General features: G+C 43.4%; 1 pseudogene; it reads left to right on the top strand.

The window, feature by feature from the left end:
• Positions 1-233: 233 nt before the first annotated feature.
• Positions 234-21,549, top strand: part of LOC101122557 (small ribosomal subunit protein uS5-like) — a 42,112-nt pseudogene continuing 20,796 nt past the window's right edge.

Raw genomic sequence — 21,549 nt, 5'->3', positions numbered from 1 at the left:
TTGATCATTTGTCAAATCACCTTTTGAGTAGCAAGGATATAAAAATGAAGGTGCAGCTACACAACCAGTCTCACTTATTCTTTGTAGGCTGGTGAATAAAAATGACCATTAAAACCAGATCAAGTCACCATTTCTGATCTGTGTGGCTCTGAGCAACTCATTTAACCCATTTAGCTTCTTCATTTGAAAAATGATGATGATATTTCTCTTGCTCTTCTCCATAAAAATACAAAATGGTAGATGATGCTGGTGCTGCAAGAGGGCTCGAGGCCCTGGGAGCCCTGGAATAGGAGGCCACAATAGCTTCTGCGGAGGCTTCTGTAGTGGCATCTGCGACCTAGGTTTCAGCTCGAGAGCTTATGGAGGCAAGGACAAGGAGTGGCTCCCTGTCACCAAGCTGGGCTGCCTGGTTAAGGACATGAAATCGCCTCTTTGGAGATTTGTCTCTTCTCTTTGCTCATCAAGAAATCATTGACTTTTTCCTGGGGGCATCCCTCAAGGACAGAGTTTTGAAGATTGTTGTTCACTAGCTGATTTGTGTCCAACTCTTTGTGACCCCATGTACTGCAGGGCTCCAGGCTTCCCTGTCTTTCACCGTCTCCTGGAGCTTGCTCAAACTCATGTCCATTGAGTCAGTGATGCCATCCAATCATCTCATCCTCTGTTGTCCCCTTCTCCTCCTGCCCTCAATCTTTCCCCGCGTTTGAAGTTTATGATGTGCAGAGGCAGACCTGTGCTGGCTAGCGAACCAGGTTGAAGGAATTTGTCCCCACTGGGGATTATGACAGACATATTGCTTTGGGTGTCAGTTGCTCTAAGGAGGTCGCCAGGGCCATCTGTGGGACCATCATCCTGGCCAGCTCTCCATTGACCCTGTTGGATGAGGCTCCTGTGGTAACAAGATCAGCAAACCCCATACCATCCCCTGCAAGGTGACTGCCCACTGTGGCTGTGTGCTGGTGCCTCTCATCCCTGCCCCAGGGGTACTGGCATCATCTCAGCCCTTGTGCCCAAGAAGCTACTGCTGATGGCCAGAATTGACAACTGCTACCCTTCTGCTGAGGGCTGCACCACCACCTTGGGCGACTTCACCAAAGCCACTTTGATGCCATTTCCAAGATCTGCCTGCAGTTCACCCCTGATCTCATTATGAAGTGTTCACCAGGTCTCCATATCAGGAGTTCACTGACCACCTTATAAAGACCCACACCAGACTTTCCATGCAAATAGCCCAAGCTCAAGCTGGTAGCCACCACCTAGTTTTATGAGAAAAATAAAGTGAATGAAGCCAGAAAAAAATTTATCTTGCAGGATGATTCTGAAAATTAAATGATATAACATATAAATTTGATAATAGCTTTTAAGCAAATGACATTTTTCTAATCAAAAAGCATTTTGAACAATATGCAGTTTCCAATAGTAAGTGTCAGAGGGGAAGAAATGCATGATTTCTGACCTAAAGAGTTTGTAAACCAGTAAGAATAAAAATCAAAATGTCTATAAATTGCTAAAATAGAATATACGTTGAATAATAAATGTCATAAGACAGGCAAAAACAAAATGCTCTGGAGTTGATAGAAGGAAAGGTTGACTGAGGGATGGAAGAATGAGAAAGATGGAGAAATAAAAGAAGGCTTCAACAAGGAGTTTGCATTTGAACTAAACCTGAAAAGATAAGTAAAAGTTCAGCAGGCAGAGAAGATGAAGAGTGTCATTTAAAGCAGAAGTAACAGCTGTAGACACCATGATATTGTGAAAAACAGTGGCCTTTTAATGACATTTCCAGAATTCCAGTGTGTCTAGAACTAGGTCAAATTGGGAGAAGAGGAGGAAGATGAAGCCAGTGGCACCCAGAAGGGAAAGATCTCATATGCTGTGCTGAGTTCCTGGGATGGACAGCACCTCCCTCCTATTACACATCTCATCACACATTATCATAATTATGTATTAGCTCAAACATGACTCTGTACCTCGACTGCAAATGTCTGACCCATAACAAGAACTCAGCGAATTGTTGTTGGCAGAATCAATGTCTAAATGTCTAAGGGAGAGAGTTTCTTGCAGTAGGATTAAAGGCCTTAATAATATTGCATAGCTAGATCCCACAGTTGCCTATTCTGGTTGTCCTGCAGTGACCCCAGCCTACAGATTTGCTCCAGCGTAAATATACTCCTTAGACACCCAGCATTTTTTATTTGGAATGATTGTTACATTATATAACAAAACAACCATCCCATTATACGACCCATTGCATGCATTCCATTTGGCCTCCCTGTGATGATTCAATCTCTGAGTTGCGCTTAAGATGGGAAAGGTTGAGAGATGCTATTATACTCTAAGCAGATTGAGATCATCAGATGAAAACTACGGTGTGTCAGCATGGCATCCGCCATGGCTTGTAATGCAAAGTTCAGTAATATAGCTTGCAGCTACTAGTTGATTAGAACAGCTTTCTAGGCTAGGACGTCTTAAACACACAGAAGCATGGGGCTGCTTACTTCCTCACAGAAGCAGAGTGGTAGTCTCCAGTGAATGATATGATTTCAATACAGAAATTTTGCTTACATCTCACTTCATTTCCATTCCATCTATTGATTTTTTTTTTCAGGATTGTGCACATGTATTGGAATACCTTTATTAAATTCCCCAGGCATTCTAAGTAAACACAAATCGAATAAAATTAGGAACAACTGTAAGGGAACAATTGTAAGTAGACCCTGCCTTCGTATTATATTAGGAATAGAAACCTTGAATTTATCAGATGGAATCATTCAAGGGCTGGCTCTAAGCAGAATGGGAAAGAAGGCAAAAGCTTATTTTCTGCAGAGAGAGGAGAGTGCAGAGGTCAAGGGCATGGGCTGGAGGTAAGCTACTTGGATTCCAAACCTTACTTGAAGACTTCCTAGCTTTGTGATTTTGGTTACATTGTTCAATCTTTTATACTTCAAGCTCATCCTCTGTAAAGTAGAGATTATAATATTAGTTAATCCATAAGGCTATGGAAAGTTAATCCAGGAAATATTGCTTGGAATAAAGCTGCCACACAGTAAGAGCTTAATAACTATTAGCCATTCTTACAGTCTCCAGGGTCTCTACCCCACTAATTCTATAACTATCCCCTACTTCCAAACTCCCTCATTCCATATTTCTGGTGCTCCCCTGTATCTTCCTTCTTCTCATTTCTAGCAAGAGTTTGAGTCATTTATGTTTGTGTAATTGTGTCCCCACAAAACGTTGCCCCGACAGAAACCTTTTTATTTACCTTTTATTTCTTACTGTAGAAAGAAAAGCGCTTTTTTAAAAAAAAAAATAATTAGGGAATTCACAATGTTTATAATCAAATGAGAGGCCTATTATCCCAGCCCATACCTAAAGCCTCTGTAGTCACAGCAAGGTACATTCATTCATGCAGCAGATATTAATTGAAGTGTTCTATGTGTCAGAGACTCTTGGATGCTCAGAGAGGGCAAAGATAACAAGGCAGGGGAGATGCTCAGTATTAGCTGGGGAGCGTGAGAACACCAGGAAGGGGAATTTAATCCAGCCTGCTGTAGGGGAGGAGATGGGAGCAGGAAAGGCTTCTCTTCATCTGTCAATGCATAATCCCTAGGATTATTTAATGCTGAGCATCAGTTTTCCTCTCACTAGTTACAGGACAAAGTCTTCTTTCTCTTCTCTCTAAAAATCCTGGAACTATATCCCTCCACACTTTTACAGTGCTCAAAGGACAGGGGGAAAAAAAAAAAATCTAATGTTTCCCTACCTCCCATATTGGGGACTTGGGTCACAGGAAGGAAAACTTTGCTTCAGGCATTACTTACACTGTGAAAACAGCAGGAGTGCATTCATGCATCCACTTCTCTTCACTGTGCCTCCTGCAAAGTGCTTACTGAGCATGCATAATCCATGTCAATAACGCTAGGGAAAATGGAGTTTATATTAATAAAAGACATTGTGTCTCTGTTCATGTGGAAATTAAAGGTTGTTGAAAGATAAGATGTATCCTACAACAAAAATAGTTAAATAACAATGAAATGAAACATAATTAATTCTCAGTGAATAATTCTATTAGTGATTCTTGATGTTCTGGAACAGACATCAGTTAAGATAGCAAATACTGAAAGTTTCATCTCAAGCGCCACTTCCTACCAACTGGAAGTAGATGGCTGGAAAACTGTGTAGCCAGTGATTATCTTACTTTGCCAGACTCAGAAGGAAGTAACTTTGGGACTAGTGTTCATCATGCCATAGGAATGGGCAGTGTGAGCACTTCCCACATCTTTGCCATGGTGTGCTGGCTATGTCGGCTTCCCGGGTGGTTCAGTGGTAAAGAATTACCTGCCGGTGCAGGAGATGCAAGAGATGTGGGTTCAATAATCCCTGGGTAAGGAAGATCCCTTGGAATAGGAAATGACAACCTATTCCAGTATTCTTGCCTGGAAAATTCCATGGACAGAGGAGCCTGGAGGGCTACCAGTCCATAGGGTTGCAAAGAGTCAGACAGGACTCAGCATGGCACAACAGCTGGCTACATAGTAAGCTACATAATAGCAGGATGGTTAAGAAAAGATGTTGCAGTCTAAAAGACCTGAATTCTGCTCTTGGCTAACTGTTGTTCAGTCACCCAGTCATCTCCAACTCTTTGTGACCCCATGGACTACAGCACACCAGGCCAACTCTGTGCTAATTCTGTTTCCTTGGGCAATTTATTTAACTTGTCTGAGCCTCAATTTTTTTTAATGATAAGTGGAGGTACTATTGTTTACCGACTCTCCCAGATCGGTCCCCAGCAAAGGTCTCTCTGCCTGGTGCCATTTGTGCCAATAGGAGACTGCATTTGGTTCAGAAGCAAAGGGAATGTTTTATTCTTTAATCAAAGAATGGAGATTTGCAAAGTTGCTTTGCAAATTTTTCCTTTGTGTAGATGGGAGAATGATTGGATGGATCCATCTTTAAGGCATGAGGGATAGTTGCCAAGTTACTAAGAAGGGAGATTTGCAAAGTTGCACTGCAGAGTATATGGTCTCCCTAAAAGACCATGGCCTGTGGGGCTGCTTTATTTGGTTTTTGTCCGCAGGGAGTGAGTTGAGTTCTTAACGGTTGTGCGTAAGTGTGCACTGCTCATGGTTTCAGATCCCAGTGCCCGGCGCAGCGACTCCACCTCCATCTTGAATTAAGGTGTCAGGGACACAGAGCTTCTGCTCATAGATCCCCAAACTGAGATTCTAGGCACAACCATTTTTCAGGAGAAACACTAGTCTGAACAGTCAGGTGCAAGGCTGCTGCCCGCAGTAACCTATGAGCAAGTGACACCAAATGAAGAATAAAGGAAAAGAAAAAGGTTAGACTTTATTATCCAGATTCTAATTTTATTCCCCAGAAATTGTTAATGGGCTTTGCTAGTGACAGATTCCTCCTCTGTCTTTTGTCCTGCTCTGTATTCCTCCTCTCATCTTCTGTAATTACGTTCTGCTAATTTGAGGTGTCATCATAACCCTGGGTAAATGAACAGAGCTTCTCCCCAGCTGCCTTTACGTGTGTTTGATTGTGACCAGGCCTCACCCCTGACCATTTGTATCGCTGGGTGACCACCTTTTGGAGACAAAAGATGCCAAGATATATTTAAGATATATGGTCCAGATATTAGCAAGAGAATTATGGTCACATGTCACATTTTTCCTAAAAATGACAGTGCCTAGATCTTTTGCCTGTAGGCACAAGTGTGCCCTGATGGTGAGGCTCAATGTCGTGGTTGAATATCCCGGGTCTCCCTTGTGTGGGGTTTTGAAAGGTAAGAACTTCAGGTTAGAGAGAGGTTCACATGAGTAGTCAAGGGGTTTATTGCCTCGGGTTGTCTCTCTAGAGGTTGGGGCCTTGGGGCCCTCTTCACTCAAGTGTGATGTCCCCAGAGTGATTCCTGCAGCTTCAGGACCAACCTAGTCCAGTTTTCTTTAGCTTGACTAAGGCTGGTTTCAAGGTCTGATTGGATCTCTCTACTTTCCCCATTAGTTGGGGTCTCCAGGCTGAATGGTAGCTCCATTTTATGCCCAGGGCGCTCATTACCCCCTTTGTCACTTGAGACAAAACCATTGGACCTGTATGACTTTGTAGAAATCCTGGGAGCCCAAACCTGGGGATTATTTCTTTAGGTAATGTCTTAGCCATTGCAGCTGCCATTTCAGTCCTAGCAGGAAATACTTCTGTCCACCTAGAAAACTAAGTCTATTAGCACCACAAGATACCTGAAATTGCCCAGTACTCTTGGCATGACAGTAAACATCTGCCAGTCTTCTCCAGCATGTGTCCCTCTGGTTGCATAAGTGTTACCTGGGAGCCTCTTAGCGGGGAGGAGAGGGTATGGTGTTGGTGTTGTTCATAGTGCAGATGAGGCCTATCCAACTATCCAACTGACTATGCTTTTCATGCGAGAAGTTACCATGACCTAACTAACCAATTACCTAGGGCTTCCCTCTTATAGTGAGTTCCTTGATGAGTCTCCCTGAAGGCTTGACAAGCTGCAGTTTGAGGAAAGAAGTATCACCCATGCTCGTTAACTAGCCACACATGGCCTCCTAGATGTCTGCTGAAGCTCCATCTTCACGCTTTCTCTAATTCTTCCTTTGTGTAGATGGGAGAGCGATTGGATGGATCCGTCTTTAAGGCATGAGGGATAGTTGCCAAGTTACTAGCTCTGGGGCCACCCTTTCGGCAGTTGCGTCTGCCTTGTTATTTCCCTTTGTTACCTCCGCATCCTCTTTCTGGTGACCCCTATGGTGAATCACTGTTACTTGTTTGGAAGCTATACTGCTTTGAAGAGCTTTAATATGCTTAAGCCATGTTTTATTTGTTTATTCCCTGCAGTAAGCATACTTCTTTCCTTCTAAATAGTCTCGTGTACGTGTAGGATGATATGTGTAAGTATACCAGGAATCTATGTAAATATTTAAGATTGTCTCTGGCCTGACTCCAGGGCTCAGGTGAGGGCTCTCAACTCCAGCTTTTGTGCAAAAGTTCCCGGGGTAGACTTCTTGCTTCTGTGACTTGACTCTGGAAGGTCACTACATATTGCTCCTTTTTTTTTTTTTTTTCTTTTGCTCTCTCATAAAGCTGCTTCCATCTGTGAGCCATTGCTCTTAGGTGTTTGGGAGAGGCTCACTTCCTAGGCTAGGATGACGGGAATAGATCGTATCTATGATTCCTATACAGTGATGCTCCAGGGGTCCTGTTTATGTGGGTAGCAGGGTGAGAGGATTTAGTGGGTGATAGGTTTATGGTTGTCCCTGGGTTGTCTAAAAGCGTAGACTGAACTTGAATCAAACTTCTAGAGTATAGCCATTGTGTTCCCTTAGAGCTTTAATGAAGCCCGAACCTGAGGTGGAGGCCATATAGTGATTGGCTGACCAAGCATTAACTTTCCAGTCTTCTTAAGCAGAGTTGTTAAGTAGCTGCTACTGCCCATAGGCAAGGAAGTCATCCCTTAGCAGTTAGATATAATTGTTTGGAGAAATAAGCAACCACTCCAGTAAGGGGTCCCAGTTTTTAAGCTAATACCCTAAGGGCAGTTCTCCTTCTGTCACGAATGTATCAGTCAAAAGTTTACAGTCCATGGGGTCCCAAAGAGTTGGACACGACTGAGAGACTTCACTTTCACTTTCACTTTTCAGGAGAGCCAGAGTTCAGTTCAGTTCAGTCGCTCAGTCGTGTCCAACTCTTTGTGACCCCATGAATCGCAGCACGCCAGCCTCCCTGTCCATCACCAACTCCCAGAGTTCACTCAGACTCACGTCCATCGAGCCAGTGATGCCATCCAGCCATCTCATCCTCTGTCGTCCCCTTTTCCTCCTGACCCCAATCCTTCCCAGCATCAGAGTCTTTTCCAATGAGTCAGCTCTTCACATGAGGTGGCCACAGTACTGGAGTTTCAGCTTTAGCATCATTCCTTCCAAAGAAATCCCAGGGCTGATCTCCTTCAGAATGGACTGGTTGAATCTCCTTGCAGTCCAAGGGACTCTCAAGAGTCTTCTCTAACACCACAGTTCAAAAGCATTAATTCTTTGGTGCTCAGCCTTCCTCACAGTCCAACTCTCACATCCATACATGACCACTGGAAAAACCATAGCCTTGACTAGACGGACGTTAGTCGGCAAGTAATGTCTCTGCTTTTGAATATGCTATCTAGGTTGGTCATAACTTTTCTTCCAAGGAGTAAGCGTCTGTTAATTTCTTGGCTGCAGTCACCATCTGCAGTGATTTTGGAGTCCAAAAAAATAAAGTCTGACACTGTTTCCACTGTTTCTCCATCTAGGCATAAAGTAGTTGGTTGATCAATTCTTGAAAGAATCCTTTGTATTCTCAATTATATAAAAGGATTATTATCTTTTCCTTTGACTTTTCAGATAGAGGCTTACCTATTAGACCATAAGTAGAGACCCAGATGCTACAAAATCTGGCTATCCCCAGGGAACCCTTAAGCTGTCTTACAGTTTTAGGAGGGGCAGAGCTACAAAAAGGCTTCTGTCCTGGGTAGGCTTTTCTGACCTGTGAGAATGAAGCATTGTCTTGGACACCTTTTATCCTGTATTGACTAGGTTGTTCAGAGTGGTTAGCAATTTTTTCAGAGGTCTCTATAAGGTAGAACTGGCAATCAGAATGTTGTCTATATTTTGGATTCCTTTCTCCAAATATAGATCTTTTAGGTCTTTAGCGAAAGTTTCACCAAAGATGGTAGGGGGATTTTTGAACCCTAGGGGCAGCAGTATTGTTCTTCATTTTTTATTTGGCTGTGGAAGTCTTAGTTGAGGCATGCAGGATCTACTTCCCTGACCAGGGGTCAAACCCGAGTGCCCTGGATTAGGAATGCAGAGTCTTAACCACTAGGCCACCAAGGAAATCCCTGTATTGTTTTTGTCATGTGTTTGGGCCCTGCCACTCAAAAGCAAAAATGTCCCGTGACTCCCGTTTCTAATCCAGAAAACCAGGTCCTGGTGGGCAGTAAAGTGGCCAGCAGGGTGCAGAGGTTAGATATACTGGGTGTGTGTCCTCAGTGGCTTCACTGACTGCCTAGAGCTCCATACCATCTTGTATTCCCCATTGGGTTTTCTTAACAGGAAGAATGGGGGTGTTACAGACTGACTGACATGGTCTAATAAGTCCCTGGTCAATTAGGTCTTGTATAACAGGGCAGTGGGGCTTCTCTGGTGGCTCAGAGGTTAAAGCATCTGCCTCTAATGCAGGAGACCCGGGTTCGATCCCTGGGTCGGGAAGATCCCTTGGAGAAGGAAATGGCAACCCACTCCAGTATTCTTGCCTGAAGAATCCCATGGATGGAGAAGCCTAGTAGGTTACAGCCCACGGGGTCGCAAAGAGTCAGACACGACTGAGCGACTTCACCTTCACCTTCACCTAACAGGGCAGTGCCCAATAAGGCCTCTCATTGGAGAGGGTACTGCTTTCCTTTGGGTCCTGTATGTCCAGGTTTACATGGGCTAACACAGGCCTGGTGCCTGCAGCTCATTCTACCTGTTCTTGGGCCCAGACCTTGGGATTTATTCCAGAGAGACTGACTTGCTCTGTCTGGGAGCTTTGTCCTCAGACATTAGCATTGTCATCCTGTGCCCTTTGTCTAAGGGGACACTAGTCTCCAATTAGTCTCCCATTAGGTAAATAGTAGCCCCTGATTTATCTCTTCCTGGCAGGAATATAGGGCCTTGGGGGGCATATAAGAGTGTGTTTGTCCAGTTTACATTCTGATGGCTCTGTGAATGCCTGTTCTTGGGATTTCCCTGATAGCCTCATAATTTTACAACCCCTGTGACTGAGTTTGCCTGATGTAGTGTTCAGAATGGAGTAAATGGCACTGGTGTCAACTAAGAATTTGACAGGCTTTACTCCTGTGTTCAATGTCAGCTGAGGCTCTTTAGGGGTCAACTGGAGTTCCAGGCTAGGAGCCCTTAGCCCCTTCATTCTACATTTGGACCATCTACTTTCAAGAACGGTGGCCAGGATTTGCCATTTCTGTCCCCTTTGAGGGTCCTCCTTGTTTACATATGGTGCCCTGTTTCGGTTCCAGTTTCCTTGGCTTGCTAGCCCTTGGTGGAGACTGGAGATCACTCACTGGAATCAAGTCTCAGTGGATGGTTAGTCCAGATTCCTGTGCCAACCAGTTGACACTGGAGGGCAACTGGTGTGTGAGCTGGCCTCTAGACTTTTTACCTTCTGACTTTTCTTTCTGTATATCTTCATTATTAAACACGTGGTAGGCAGTCTTGGCTAGGCAAGAAGTAGAGGTTTTCTGGTTCTATTTCCAGTTTCTGAAGTTTATACCTAATGTCAGGGGCAGTTTGTGAAATAAAATATGATCTCAGGATTGCATTCCCAGCAAGGACTCAGGGTCAGTGGAAGTATAGATTCAGAGGCATTCCCCGAGGCACTGTAGAAATGCCAAACGGTTTCTGTTGGCTCCTGATTGATTTTCTTTATCTTATTCCAATGGACAAGTTTCTCTCCTGCTGCCTGGATTCTTTTTAGGATCTCAGGATCATATTTTTATAATGCCTCTTTCACCCTCTTGCTCCATTGTCTCAGTGGTCCCAGTTAGGTTTATTATCTGGGACCTCTTGATTCCTCAGTCTGCAAATAGTATGACCTACACTGTTTCTGTTCTCTGTGTCTGCTTCATCTCATGCTTTTGAAAATAACATAGGATTTTCTTTCCTTCTTAGGAATACTTTGAGGAGGCTCTAGATGTCAGCCCAGGTGGGGTCATGGATCTGAAGGATTCTCCTACTCAGATTCAGGAATGTATCTGAATTGGCTCCTCCCTCAATCCCTCACTAGGACCTTTCCAGTTATACAGATCAGAAGTGGTCAATGGGATGTATACCTGAATGAGCCCTGCTTCTCCATCCGGGACCTGCCTCAAAAGGAGTACTTCTCCTAGAGGGTGTGGACCCTGACTGGTAATTAGTACCACTTTGTGGACTTGCTAGACTGGGTTCTAGGGGAGAGGGCTTGTTATGGAGGAAGCCCCTTGGGCATGTGGCACAAATTGTGACATAAGAAGGAAGAGGGAAGGGTGGGAAGAAGTTAGGGTGAGAGGGTTAGGGAAGAGATCAAGAAGGTCCTCATGGGGAGGGTCAAGGGACTGGTAGGAAGCTTTTAGGCTCCTTTGGTATTTCCTCAGTGGAGGAGAGCAGACATCCCTTTTGAAGTTCTTTGTTCTGATATAAGACCGTAACCAACTAGACATAGTGAATTTCACCCCATTTCTTTTGTCTCTGACATAGCAGGTGTTGTAAAAATGGTGTTGTAATTTAGAGACCCATGGACAGGCCACCTTTCCCCATCTCCTAGCAGTACTGGGGCCAGGCTGTATTATTCATGATTACATGTTTGGGGGTCAAGGAGTAATAACTGAAAAACGTCAAATTCTTCAGGATGTACACTAATGGTCAGTCCTTCAGTCTGGTGGACATTTGTTTCTCTGTCTCTTAGATGTTCTATTATGAATTTGTTTCCAACTAGTGAAGGAGTGATTTGTTGACATGCAAATGAGAAAATATTTGACCAAATAAGATTGTCTGGTTCAGGAGATTTGGAACCAGCACCAGACCCTTAATTGGATTCCTCAAAAGACCACAGTGGGAGGTGTCTGAATGGTACACCTGATATAACTGGGGTTCCCCTTGTAGTTTGAATTTGTAGTTTGAATTTGCTTGAGAGTGTCAATCCCTCCCCAGGGAGAATGTCCCATGGGAGATTAGACAGAGGCCACATCTGAGCCAAAGCAGCTTAGCAACATTAATCCCTGACGGATTTGGTCTGTTGGGGAGTATCCTGTCTATCTGAGAGAGTGGTTTTCTTCCTCCTTTCAGCTGAAAAGGAGTTTTCAGAGTTCACACAAAGTGAAGGCTAGACATCAGAAAGGATTCCCATGGAGTACTCAACAGATTGCTGAGGCAGCTGGTATCCTCTACTGATACTGGGAGGAGAGCCTGTGGAATCTCGATCAGTAAAGAATCAGCCAAGGTTCATCTCATAAGCAGTGTGAGGAGGAGAGGTTGGGTGGTGGGTGTTTCCGGTTCTTGCCAGTAGCTCCTGGGGCTTCCCAATAATGGGGTTCCTGATCTTGTGAGTGGCTCGCAGGGTTCCCCAGCACTGACTAGAACAGATCAAGTTACTGGTTGCATACCTGCTGCTGCTAAGTCGCTTCAGTTGTGTCCGACTCTCTGCGACCCCATAGTCGGCAGCCCACCAGGCTCCTCTGTCCCTGGGATTCTCCAGGCAAGAATAGTGGAGTGAGTTGCCATTTCCTTCTCCAATACATGAAAGTAAAAAGTGAAAGTGAAGATGCTCAGTCGTGTCCGACTCCTAGCGACCCCCTGGACTGCAGCCTACCAGGCTCCTCCATCCATGGGATTTTCTAGGCAAGAGTACTGGAGTGGGGTACCATTGCCTTCTCCTGGTTTCATACCTACCTTGGGACTTTTTCATTCTCAGGCATCCCTTGTGCCTTTTCTTGAACTCAGATTGTGTGTCCTCATCCCATCTTGTTAGGCAGTCCTCATTACCTGAGCCTTTTCCTGGCCTTGCCTCTTGGCGCATGAGGTTGGCTACTTTTCTTTACAAAACTGAAAGGGCCTATGGAGAATGCTACTGTTGACTCCTGGGCATTGGTGAGAACTATAAAGCCCTGGGTGTAGCCACTGCTGCCTTGCACAGGAGTCAAGATAACAGGGCTACTGGTGAAACAGTGGGTAAGACTGCTGCAGCTCTCTATTATCCACAGGTCCTCAGCATCCCCAGGTATCTGGCACCTTGGGAAGACCAGCCAGATGCAGCAGGCAGGCACACATGAGATTCAATCTCTGATCCCCAGTAATGCCACAGTATGGTCCATTCAAGACGATACTCTGGGGGCTATGCTGTACCACTTGGATATCAGGTTGCTGGTCCAAGTTGCTCTGGATTTGGCCAAAGGCTGCCACCCTTCTACCCCATCAGAGTGAACTCAAAGACCAGAGTTGGTCATCCTCATGTGACCTCCCCAAAGCCTCTGCCATCCTATCTCTGGAGTTGGGGTGAGTCAAGAGCCTAGTGGGTACATGCAGATGGAAAAAGGCCATGATCTGGGTCACCGGAATTTTGTTACCTCCCCTCCTGAGTTGGTCCTAAACAAGGGTCCTTTTGCCTAATGTCATTCAATTCAGAAGCAAAGGATAGCTTTATTCTTTAATCAAAAAATAGAGAGCTGCAAGCTTAACTCCAGAGTACTTGCTCTCCCCAAAAGGCCATCAGCGAGGCTCTTTCATAGGGTTCTTGTCAGTGGGGAGGAGGCAGAATTCTTGCTGGTCAGTCATAGCTGTGTTGCCCATGGCGCTCCAGATTGAAGCGCACATCGTCTGCCTCCACCGTCTTAAGTTGAGGTGTCATGGTCCATGAGCAGAAGTGCTGGACACAGCCATTTCATGCTAGAAACTTGATCTGAAGTGCCAAGTGCAGGGCCTATGCGTGTGGCGCTCTATGAGCCAGTGAAACTAGAATGAGCACAAAGGAAAAGAAAGTTAGACTTTATTACCTAGATTCTGTCTTTATTCCCCCAAGAATTATTAATGGGATTTACCAGTGACGCTATTATCTCATTCCATTAAATTCCATGAAAGAATCACATGTCTCTCATTCATCTTTATAGCCCTGGCATGTGGCCCAACAAATAGCTGTCCTGCCCACCTGCCTTTACACATCCACACACTCTCACGTGTTGGAAAAATTCCTTGAAGAAATTGGGACTTGAGAAGAACTTTAAAGAATAGGTAGAATATTGAGGCTTCCCTGGTTGTCAGGGGTTAAGAATCCACCTGCCAGTGCAGGGACATGGGTTCTGTTTCTTGCCTGGGAACTAAGATTTCTTGTGGCTAAGTCCGCGCGCCACAACTGCCTAGCCCACAAGCTGCAGCTACTGAAGCGTGTGGAGACTGTGCTCAACAACAGGAGAAGCCACGGCGCCGAGAAGCTCACCCACAGGAGCTAGCAAGCAGCCCCGGCTCACTGCAGCTAGAAAGAGCCCGCTCACTGCACCAAGAGCTTGTACACCACAACGGAGAGCCCATGCACCACAACAAAGACCCAGCAGAGCCATAAATTAAAAAAAAAAAAAAAAAAAGAATCTATAGAGTTCAGAAGAAAATACTGTAACCAGCACATAAATAAATTTTTTAAAAGAATGGGTAGAATATTAATACGTCAATGAACGTGAGAAAAAAAATTACTCCTTGAACCAAAAGACCTGGTAAAACATGGAAACCAAAATGAGTATGACAGGGACTAAAGAGGAGACAGGAAAGCCAGAAGGAAAAATAAATAGCATCCAGACACCTTTAATTTTGGAAGACGCTAAAATCATCTCATCTGTATTTTGTTTTGTGAAGCAAGAAAAGTGAAGCTCAGAGGAGTTTAAATAACTTACAGTGGTAGACATTGGCACCGGTGAGATTACAACCCGGATTGCCTGACCTGTATTTCAATGCTCACTTGAGAAGGGACTGGAAGAAAATGCTGGGAAGTCAGTCAGAAGTCCTATGGTAGAATTCTCCATGTGCAAAATTCACTCCTTGCATAATGAGGATCTCTCTTAGCTGTTACCGGCAGTGTAAGCAAGGTTAGAATGAAGTTTCCTGGACAGCCTCTTTGAGAAGCATGACCAGGGAAACTGGGGTCACGAAGCAAGCACCATTGGTTAGCAAGCATGGTTCCTGAGAGAGCATGGGCTAAAAAATGCCAAGCTAATTTAGAGGGAAACAACCCGCTTGATTTGGTAAGGGGAGACACGATGGACTGATTGCTTGATTGAAGCAGAGACTGTATGCCAAAGAGAACTTCCTCCTCCCTGAAATACCATATTGCGTTTGTATTGTGTCCAACACTAACAGAAGGTAAAACCTACGCATAATACTACGATGGTTACTTTGGCTCTTTTATTTTATTTTTTTATGTTTCTATTACTCACAGAATCTATCCCTCTGTGTTTATGGCCAGATAGTCTTATTTTATAATGGAGCAACAATTAAATATGATTAGCACTGGTTTCTTGACCACCGTTGTTTCACTCAAGGCTGTCCTAAAATGTGGAATCAGCGCCTGACATCTTCCCCAGAAAGGTAAATGTTGCTCATTTTTATTTGTCATCTAATAAGTAAAAGCCAGATTTGGAGGTGGAAACTTCAGAGTGCAGTTGCTTCATCCTGAGAAAATGTCGGTGTCTGTTTACATCCAGATATTAATGGAATAATCTCTGAGATCAGTCAGAGTACTCGAGACACATCAGTGATACATATGCCCCCATTGTTCTTAATTAGCTTCTGATTAAAATGTCTTCTCATGCTCTTCAAGCTTAATTGTTGTCATTGAGATCCATGAAAGTACTCTTGCAAAGATTTCCGCATCGAGAGTTAGAGGCAGGGGATCTATAGTGAAGCACCATGTCCCTGGGAAGTTTTTCTCTCTTTCCTAATTATAATCAGTCTCTGACTGCCATAATATAAAAATTGTAATACCCAGGTAATGGACACCCTGCAAACATACTGTGGCTGTAATATCTGAGTTCTTCGGGCAAAGGATCCCTGCAGGGGCAGTCATTGTGCTCAGCAGTGCTCAGCAGTTCCATCCAGAAGTTTCTTCCATCAGTGGATAGTGTTTACTCCTCTTTTCCATTGGGATGTAAGCATCGCAGAGCAGCAGTTAGGCCTAAATTCCTACATGGTATTCCTTGCCGTGGACCTTCAGATTGCCTACTCTGCATCGGTTTCACCTCTTAACCCCATTAACAGCACTAGTTTTCCACCTTGGGAGCATATCACAATCTACCTGAGAGAGATTTTTAAAACCACTGATCCCTAAGAATTATCCTTGACTAGTTCAATCTGAATCTTTGTACAGAGGGCTAAGAGCAAGGGCTCTGAAATCAGTAGCCCGAGTTTGTATCCTGGCCCTACAATGCAAACTTGCGGTGTTTCAGCTCTCTGTGCCTCAGTTTTCTCAAGGATAGAATCAAGTTATAACAGTACCCATCTCCTGGGAGTATGGTGGAAATTATAGAGTAAATATTTGTGAAATACTTAGAATAGTAGTTAGCACATAATAAACGTCATTTAACAATTTGTTATGATGATGATAAAGATAATGATGATCACCGTGATGGAGGGGATGAAATGGTTGATCAAATTGTGTTTGAAGTCCACCCTACCTCTGAAAATTTAACAGTAAAGAGCCAACCAACTGCTTCTATTTTTAAAGTCTTTTTGTGTTCATTTTTCCTATTATTTGAAGCTTCTTAGATAAGGCTGAGAAGCCTGTGGGTAGTGCATGGATACCGTAGAAACAACCCCCAGGCTGTGACTTAAATGAATTCTGGTTCCGAGTGCTGCTCTACCTAAGGAGCATTGATTTCAGAAGACGTGGCAGCACTAATTTGATGAGAGTCTGTGGAGTTGACATCTTGATAACCTACCAGCTGAAGCTCCAATACTCTGGCTACCTGATGTGAAGAGCAGACTCAGTGGAAAAGACCCTGATGCTGGAAAAGACTGAAGGCAGCAGAAGAGGGTGGCAGAGGATGAGATGGTTAGACAGCAACACTGACTCAGTGGGCATGAACTTGGGCAAACTCCAGGAGGCAGTGGAAAGCTGGGAAGCCTGGCGTGCTGCAGTTGATGGGGTCGCAAATAGTTGCACATGATTTAGCAACTGAACAACACAACGGCTAATACTTTTTGCTCCTCAGTTTTATTTTTCTAAGAAATGAGGAGGCTGAACTAGAACTTGAAGGATAATCAAACTTAAGGAGCCCATGTTTTTATTATTTCCTGGAGGCCAGGGGCTAAATTAACTCAGGATAAGAGCATTAGTGGACCAAACTTTGTAGTGACTTGCACACAAGCTTTTCCTTCTTTTCAAAAGTTAGTTTCCACTCTGTCCCTGAGGATGAATAGGAAGGAAGTGTTCAATGTTTCTGATTTTCAGAATGGAAACCACGGCAACAGGAGAAAACAATTCCAGAGTGGTAGTGATGAACACAGAAATTACCTGTCTTTGTTACACGTTTGGAACAGAGCCATTCTACAATTGATCTGTGTATCTTAAGAGCCTATATACACAGCATTGAGATAGTTTCTTCAATAGAGGAGATGTAGAGGCAACATTTTAAAATAAACTGTCCCTTGCATCTGATTACCTCCCGTGCAGCTCGTCCAAGGTTGGTTGTGGTAACGTGAGTGTGCACATCAGGGTTTTAGACCATGGACGTGCAATTCCCAAATATCCATGTGAGAACTGAATTCTGAAGCAGAGAATACAAACCACTTACACGTTTAATGAGGCTGACAAGTAGGTTTAGTTCAGCCTATAATTTACTTTGAATTGAATTAGAAGCCAACTTTTTAAATCAGTTTGCAAGTAAAAATTCTATTTTCTGGACTCTGTGGAAAAAGTTGGAAGATCCGGTAACACTGAGCTGACATTTCTCCATGGCAATAATAGGCTATTACTGACTGGCAACTGCCCCAAGACTTACCCAGTTTGCTGCAGTGCCTACCCCACCTAACATCAGCTGAACAGGGAAGCTGACAGTGTTTTTTGTCCAGCTTTTGCTTTTTCTGCTTCACTCACTTCTTCCAACTGCTTGACCCTTGTAGATACTTGCGTTTGCAACCTTAGCTTGTCTTTAAATTTTGTCCACATCCAAACTGATACACTTGAATTCAGTTTTTTTTTAAATTGAACAAAAGTGTAGATGGTACAGTGAGTAGGGGTGAGGAGTATTGGCTACATGGTGCCATGCAACTGGTTTAACTGTTTTACTTTCCAGAAATCTCCAGTGATGCTCTATAGACACAGAAATGCAGTGAATTATATTTTGAACTTACGGTCTTAGACCTCTGTGTGTCTCAAAGAAGTGACAGTTCTTCAGATCACCTACTGAGCTGAATTGAGGAAGAGTTTTCTGGCATAGAACTCAAATTACTTTATAGATTAGCCTGAAGCCTTCTCTGCATTTTCCTCATTTCCTTTATGGAGCTTAAGTCAGAAATAGCTTTTCTAGTACCGTCTATTAGAAGCACATGAAATGTCAAGCCAGATTTATGGATTAAGAAATTGACATTGGATCATAATTCAGTTTAGAGTAGAAGCAATGAGAATGCCAAAAATGACTTGGAGCCAATTCCTTTTGTGGTCACAACAAGAACAACAATAAAAAGAGAGTGTTGGTTTCTAAGTCAAAGCCCCTCCTCCCTCCACTCCTGCCCTCAGCTCTCTTTTGATATGTCTACAAACTACACAAATACAGGATATACAATTAAAATGGACACCTAAAATCTCCTTGCTATTTAGCCTTTTTCCCCTATATACCTAATTTGGAACTTCTCCTCTCTGACCACCATTTCTTTCCTTATTTCCCAGCTCCTCACTTCTACTGAATTCTGCCTTTGTACGTAGCTGTCTCTTTAACTAAACTGTGGCTGCTAGAGGGGAAACCCATCTTGTTCATCATTGTTACCCCAGGTCCTCTGCACACTACTTGGACACCATAGGAGCTCAAAACCTATTTGTAGTTACATAAATAATTGGCGACCTCCAGTCCCTCAAGCTGCTGCTGCTGCTGCTGCTGCTGCTAAGTCGCTTCAGTCGTGTCCGACTCTGTGTGTCCCCATAGACAGCAGCCCACCAGGCTCCCCCATCCCTGGGATTCTCCAGGCAAGAACACTGGAGTGGGTTGCCATTTCCTTCTCCAATGCATGAAAGTGAAAAGTGAAAGTGAAGTCGCTCAGTCATGTCCGACTCCTAGCGACCCCGTGGACTGCAGCCCACCAGGCTCCTCCCCGTGGACTGAAGCCCACCGGGCTCCTCCGTCCATGGGATTTTCCAGGCAAGAGTGCTGGAGTGGGGTGCCATTGCCTTCTCTGGTCCCTCAAGCCCCATCTCTAATTCCAGGATGCCAGCTTCCTTCTTGTTCCATTTACCTCACTACCAAACCTGAACACCATGGTCAGCCATGTTAGTGAATTCTTACATTTCCCTGTCTTCCATCTCCCTTGACCAAGTTCAATAGACTTGGTTCAGTAGACTGTCAATAGTTGGTGGAAAAAAATATTTAAAGGCATATTTATTACTTCTAAAGAAACATACATTATAAAATAGTAACTGATGTTTCATAAGCATATGTAATGCTAGTATTCGGTTGATTCTTATTGACTCTGCCACAGGGTATGTCCTCCAAATGTTCCAGATCTTCAGCTTCCCCAACACTCCATGCTCATCCTCCTCAGGCACATTAGATGACCTAACCTACTTCTGAACTTTAGGCAACCCAAATCAAGTTCCCTTAGTTCCCTGTTTCCCTTTTCAGAACATCATTACGTTATTCCTTCTCTTTAGTTTTCTGTTTGTCCTTCTTTGTCAGCTAATTGATGCACTTACTCATTGGTTCCTTTCTATCCCATAATCTCAAGAACCTTTTTCTGACTCTTTCCTCTGTGCGTCCCCCTTTTTTTTCTCTTCCCATTTCTCGCTTCTGTTTTTGTTTGCGGTTTGTCTGCTGTAGTTTGACTTTCATCTGCTTCACATGTCAAAAGTAGTTCTTTTGAAGGTTAAAAGTGTCACGACTGTCAAAGCCAAGCCTTTTTTAAACTGTATTTCTCTTAAACATTTGCATTTTAGCACCATGTTTATCACTTTCTTTTTGCATCCTTTTTAACAATAACTTTTAGAATGCCATCGCATTTTGATTCCATTACTTTTTCGATTTCTTCTTACAGAATCCCATTTTTGCCTTCTTGTCCTACACTGTTAATCACACAGACTCATAATGAACTTTGATTCTTCCCTTGCCTTTGTACCCTTTGTGCCATCAGTGCCCAAGTCTTAAAGTGTTCTTTTAGGGGGCAAGATACACATATAACTAGTTGTGTTGCCATGTATTACTCAATTTGAACATGTCAGTCTCTTCTTAGAAGCCTGAGATGTTCAAGGTGCATTCTCTGGAAAACCTCAAATAAATAATAAATTAAAATCAAGAATGCAGCTGAATCCGAAAAGCAGAAAAGCAGTTTTGTATTTGACGTATGACAAGTGAGATGATAGTTAAGCGTATTTATCTTCTACCTCTACTTTTAGATGGGGGTTTAGTTCAGAGAAAACTGATACTGTATGGCCAATCTTCCCTCCACTCCTTTCCCACGGAGGGGACAGAAAGGAGAAATGAATTCTGTGTGTGAAAGAGGATAGTTCTTCCTCGCAAGTGAGATAAACACAACTCAAACAAGCTCAGGCTGAAATGGGGGATTTATTAGCAAGAATAAGTAAGCCTGGCAAAGAGAAGCAATGACTCTGGAACAACCAGAACAACTGACTCAGATAGCATGGCTCCTTATCCCTGGCCCATACTTCTCTTTCACGTCAATTATATTCTCTTTGGTCAGCTTTATTGATGATGCTTGAGTCATAGCAACTGGAAACCTGGGTTCACATAGTCTCACTATTTCCAACAGAGAAAAGAGGAAATTTTCTTCTGTTCCAGTTTAAAAATAAAAAAAAAAAAAAAACTAGGAGAGACTTTGATGGACCAGCTAATAAGTTAATCCTCATGTCATTTTGCTTGGTTGGGCATATAGGGCCATATAGGAAGCTCGCAGCTCTCATACACTTATAATACGTTTCATAAGATGTGGGCCTCTGTAGTACCTCGCTCAAGCCCACATCTATCTGTCCTGATCCAATACATGATCCCTATTTAATAGAAAGATCATTTAGATTTTCTCTCAACATTTAAGTATCTTTTTTTTTTTTTTAACTAGGACAGTTTGATTTTAAGCTTTGAGTTCAGAAAATTCAACTTATCCTAGTTTAAAAAATTGGTATTTCATGCATTTTGGCCACTGGGTTGAAAGTGAAGGATTAAGTGCAGACTTTTCCTAGTCTTAGAATCTCAGAAATCAAAATTACTTCAGCAGAATTCTCCAAATGGATTCTACGGCAGTGGTTCTTGTGTGCACTTTACAGATGGCAGAAAATTTCATGAAAACTCTTAGAACTGACCATTAGGGCTAACCTGAGGTTGAATTAACAGCATGCTGGCACAGGCCTGACGGAAGTACAGGTGTCGAGTCCTGCCATTTCTCTGCTGTCTCCACTGCGGTTGTAGACATTGTCATTGCTACCATCTTTCTTACTCTTGAAGCCACTAGGAACTCTTGTTTCTCCATCCCTAGATTTGAGCTCAGGAATATGAAAGACGGGAAAGAATGTCTTTGTCTAAGTTCCACATAGAGTTTTCTGTCACAGATTACAATTCACTCTATATGATATCTAAATAATTAAAACTTATATCAAAGGCCTGGATAACATACTTACAAATCCCAGGTCCTATTTTGACAATCTTTTGTCAGCAAGGTCTTGAAGGGAGGGAAAAAATCAGCATAATAGGTTATGAGTAACTACATGTGTCTGAGAATAGATGTAGTGGAAACTTTTGACAGCCAAACAATCAAAAACAGAGAT

This window comes from Ovis aries, chromosome 18 (assembly GCF_016772045.2).
Source record: "Ovis aries strain OAR_USU_Benz2616 breed Rambouillet chromosome 18, ARS-UI_Ramb_v3.0, whole genome shotgun sequence".
Classification (NCBI taxonomy): domain Eukaryota; kingdom Metazoa; phylum Chordata; class Mammalia; order Artiodactyla; family Bovidae; genus Ovis; species Ovis aries.
This window is presented reverse-complemented; position numbering and strand designations above follow the sequence as displayed.